General features: G+C 43.5%; 1 protein-coding gene across 1 annotated transcript in view; it reads left to right on the forward strand.

The window, feature by feature from the left end:
• Positions 1-5,000, forward strand: part of LOC122267615 (uncharacterized) — a 538,677-nt gene that overhangs the window by 502,332 nt on the left and 31,345 nt on the right. The gene's annotated exons all lie outside the window — the stretch shown is intronic.

Consider the following 5,000-nt stretch of genomic DNA (forward strand, 5'->3'; position numbering starts at 1 on the left):
CTTTCCTTTAAACTTTTCCAAGACACTCATATGATTTTCGTCGGAAAAAGGAAGGAGGAGAAGGAGAAGGAGAAATCTCTGTATGTGTTTGTGTGTCTAAACTTCCTTCATCATTGTGTAACTTTGGCGGACGAGGAGCAAGCCACACATCCGTCTGAGATATCCACAATGGATGAAAGTCAGAGCAGATTCCAGGCCAAAAGTCTGGATTTTAGGGGGGGAAAAAGTCCACAGCTTTTCATTTTCAATTGACTTTTTAAGGTTTCTCTCATGTTTGTATTTTTCTGTTATGAAATTAGATAATCTACTGATGTTTAGCTGAATTCTAATTTCACCATCCATTATTCGCTACAAATCTCAGCAGTTCATGAATAGATTTCGAAAATATTCCATAAAATCATCAAACGATGAGATGAATTCCGATGTTTCATAATTCACCGTATCAATTATACATTTATATATCATGTTTTTTTTTTTTTTTTTTTTTTTTTTAATGGGTGACTTTATCAAGATATAGGACTAAATCAACAAATAGTTTCTACCTATATAATCAAAACAAGAGAATAAAAGATAATCGAAAATAAATAAAACAGCTGATCCCTATTCCTGAAAATAATCTTCATTTTCTTCTTCTCTTGAGAAAAAGGGAAGAAAGAAGATTCATCTCTTCCATGTGTTCTTCGTCTTCTTCTTCTTCTTCTTCTTCTTCTTCTTCTTCTTCTTTCTTGAATCGAATATGGAATCAGCGTTCTTGGACCAATGAAGAGAATCCACAGAGTTTATTACTAAATCTGCATATATTTGCATATGAAAGGCTAAGGCTCACCTCCGGCGATTTCCACGGGATGTATGAGCTGGTTTTAATTCCTTTGCCATTTCTATGATTTCATTTTTTTTGTCTTTCGAGAGAGAGAGAGAGAGAGAATGGAAGATGAAAATCGATGAAGAATTAACCCTGAGGTAGAAGAGGAGAGAGGAGATAGGGTGAGTGAGTGAGTGAGAGAGAGAGAAAGAGAGAGAGAGAGAGGGAGAGAGAGAGAGAGAGAGAGAGAGAGAGAGAGAGAGAGAGAGAGAGAGAGAGAGAGAGAGAGAGAGAGAGAGAGAGAGAGAGAGAGAGAGAGATGGAGATAGAGAGACTGAGAAAGAAGGAAGAAAGGGCGATGAAGACGAACGAGAAAAAGAGAAAGAGAGTGGATAACAGGTAGACCACTTCTTTTCTTAGTTTCTCTGTGCACGCGTTCTATTCATTCCTTCTTCCTATTTATTTTCCTTTCCAACTTTCTCTTTCTTCGTTAAATGCCTTTGTGTCGATAAGTGGAACGTAAGGGGTGGAAGAAAAGTGGGAAACGTGACCTAATACGTTTAGTTTCTTAATCATTCATAAAAAATAAACGTTATTTTTTTACTTATTTACTGATCTATTTATCAATCTTATTAGTCAGTAGTAGTAGTACTTATTTCGTAGATGTATTCGCTTATTGGTTACTAGATTCACTCCATATGTTATTTTTCGTGTATAAACTATTATTCTCTATATCACAATAACTATCTCTTTGTCTGTCTGTCCGCCCTCTCTGTTTCTCTCTCGCACTTCTTGCCTGTTTGAATTATATGTTTACATGAAAAAGTATTTCTTATGCATATGTTCCTAACTGTCTATTTCTGTGTCTGTCTGTCCTTTTGTATGGTTATATGTCTACGTATTTGTCTGACTGTCTACATAGTCAACTATTAATCCAACCCGTTTCTCTCTATCTATCTGTCTCTCTTTCTCTCTCTCTCTCTCTCTCTCTCTCTCTCTCTCTCTCTCTCTCTCTCTCTCTCTCTCTCTCTCTCTCTCTCTCTCTCTCTCTCTCTCTCTTCTCTCTTCTCTCTTCTCTCCCTCTCTCCCTCTCTCCCTCTCTCCCTCCCCTCCCTCTCTCTCCCTCTCTCTCTCTCCCCTCCCTCTCCCTCCCTCCCTCTCTCTCCCTTCTTCCCTCTCTCCCTCACCCTCTCTCTCCCCTCCCTCTCTCTCTCTCCCCCTCTCTCTCTCATCTCTTTCTCTCTCCTCTCTCTCTCTCTCCTCTCTCCCTCTCTCTCTCCCTCTCTCTCTCCCTCTCTATCTCCCCCCCCCTCTCTCTCTCTCTCTCTCTCTCCTCTTTCTCTTCCTCTCTCTCTCTCTTTCTCCCTCTCTCTCTCTCTCTCTCCTCTCCCTCTCTCTCCTCTCTCTCTCTCTCTCCTCTCTCTCTCTCTCTCCTCTCTCTCTCTCTCTCTCTCTCTCCTCTCTCTCTCTCCCCCTCTCTCTCTCTCTCTCTCTCTCTCTCTCTCTCTCTCCTCTCTCCTCTCTTCTCTCTCTCCCTCTCTCCCTCTCCCCTCTCTCCCTCTCTCCCTCTCTCCTCTCTCTCTCCCCTCTCTCACTCTCCCTCTCTCCCTCTCTCCCCTCCCTCCCCCTCTCCCTCTCTCTCTCCTCTCTCTCCTCTCTCTCTCCCCCCTTTCTCTCACTCCTCTCTCTCCCCTCTCTATCTCTCTATCTCTCCCTCTCCTCTCTCCTCCTCTCTCTCTCTCTCTCTCTCTCTCTCTCTCTCTCTCTTCTCTCTCTCTCTCTTTCTCTCTCTCTATTTCCCCCTCTCTCTCTCCCTCTCCCTCTCTATTTCCCTCTCTCTCTCTCTCTCTCTCTCTCTCTCTCTCTCTCTCTCTCCCTCCCTCTCTCCCTCTCTCCCTCCCTCTCTCTCTCTCTCTCTCCCTCTCTCGCAAGCGGCTCGGTTCCCAAGCCTGAATCGCTGCCGCCCGAACGCCTCAGGAATTCGATTTATGATGAGAAGGAGAACAAGTTGCGCTCGGGGTGTGGGGGTGGGGTAGGGTGGGGGATGGAGGAGGGGGGGGGGGCATTGAAAGGGACACTGTGGAGGCGGGAGAGGTTTCTCTCCTTCGTTCTTCTTCTTCTTTCTTTTCTTTTTCTCTTCATGTTCGTCATTTTTTTCCCCTTTTTTTTCCTTCCATCCAAATTTTACTTCTTTTTATCTTCTTCGTTCTTGCTTTTTTTTTTCGTCCTCCTTCTTTCTTAATTTTCTTTCTTCCTTCCCTTCTTTTTTCATTTTTCTTTCTTCTTTTCCTTCTTTTATATTTTCTTTCTTCTTCCTCTTTCTTGATTTTTGGAGCCAGTGGAAGGAGGGATGGAAAGGAGAAACAGGGAGAAGATGGGGAGAGCGTGAATGAGAGAGAAGGAGAGTGGATGATGGAGAGGTAAAGAGACAGGGAGAGGAGGGAGGTGGGATAAAAAGAGAAAAAGGGAGTAAAGAGAGAGAGAGAGAGAGCGAGAGTGAGAACGAAAGATCAAGAGAGGGGTTGCAGAAAGAAAGACGAACAGATAGACAGAACAGACAGAGAAAGATAGACAGAACAGACAGAGAAAGAGAGAGAAATAGACGGAACAGACAGATAAAAAGAGAAAGATACACAGAACAGACAGAGAAAGAGAGAGAGAGGGATAGACAGAATAGACAGAGAAAGAGAGAGAGAGAGATAGACAGAACAGACAGAGAAAGAGAGAGAGAGGGATAGACAGAGCAGACAGAGAAAGAGAGAGAGATAGACGGAACAGACAGAGAAAGAGAGAGAGAGAGATAGACAAAACAGACAGAGAAAGAGAGAGAGATAGACAGAGCAGACAGAGAAAGAGAGAGAGATAGACGGAACAGACAGAGAAAGAGAGAGAGAGAGATAGACGGAACAGACAGAGAAAGAGAGAGAGAGAGATAGACAAAACAGACAGAGAAAGAGAGAGAGATAGACGGAACAGACAGAGAAAGAGAGAGAGAGAGATAGACAAAACAGACAGAGAAAGAGAGAGAGATAGACAGAGCAGACAGAGAAAGAGAGAGAGATAGACGGAACAGACAGAGAAAGAGAGAGAGAGAGATAGACGGAACAGATAGAGAAAGAGAGAGAGAGATAGACAGAGCAGACAGAGAAAGAGAGAGAGATAGACGGAACAGACAGAGAAAGAGAGAGAGAGAGATAGACAAAACAGACAGAGAAAGAGAGAGAGATAGACGGAACAGACAGAGAAAGAGAGAGAGAGAGATAGACAGAGCAGACAGAGAAAGAGAGAGAGATAGACGGAACAGACAGAGAAAGAGAGAGAGATAGACAGAACAGACAGAGAAAGAGAGAGAGAGGGATAGACAGAACAGACAGAGAAAGAGAGAGAGAGGGATAGACAGAACAGACAGAGAAAGAGAGAGAGATAGACGGAACAGACAGAGAAAGAGAGAGAGATAGACGGAACAGACAGAGAAAGAGAGAGAGAGAGATAGACAGAGCAGACAGAGAAAGAGAGAGAGATAGACGGAACAGACAGAGAAAGAGAGAGAGATAGACGGAACAGACAGAGAAAGAGAGAGAGAGAGATAGACAGAGCAGACAGAGAAAGAGAGAGAGATAGACGGAACAGACAGAGAAAGAGAGAGAGATAGACGGAACAGACAGAGAAAGAGAGAGAGATAGACAGAACAGACAGAGAAAGAGAGAGAGAGGGATAGACAGAACAGACAGAGAAAGAGAGAGAGATAGACGGAACAGACAGAGAAAGAGAGAGAGATAGACAAAGCAGACAGAGAAAGAGAGAGAGAAAGATAGACGGAACAGACAGAGAAAGAGAGAAAGATAGACGGAACAGACAGAGAAAGAGAGAGAGATAGGCGGAACAGACAGAGAAAAAGAGAAAGATAGACAAAGCAGACAGAGAAAGAGAGAGAGAGGGATAGACAGAACAGACAGAGAAAGAGAGAGAGATAGACGGAACAGACAGAGAAAGAGAGAGAGAGAGATAGACAGAGCAGACAGAGAAAGAGAGAGAGATAGACGGAACAGACAGAGAAAGAGAGAGAGAGAGATAGACAAAACAGACAGAGAAAGAGAGAGAGATAGACGGAACAGACAGAGAAAGAGAGAGAGAGAGATAGACAGAGCAGACAGAGAAAGAGAGAGAGATAGACGGAACAGACAGAGAACGAGAGAGA

Source organism: Penaeus japonicus, unplaced genomic scaffold (genome assembly GCF_977035675.1).
Source record: "Penaeus japonicus unplaced genomic scaffold, GWHDUDI00000001_assembly GWHDUDI00000010, whole genome shotgun sequence".
NCBI classification, from domain to species: Eukaryota; Metazoa; Arthropoda; class Malacostraca; order Decapoda; family Penaeidae; genus Penaeus; species Penaeus japonicus.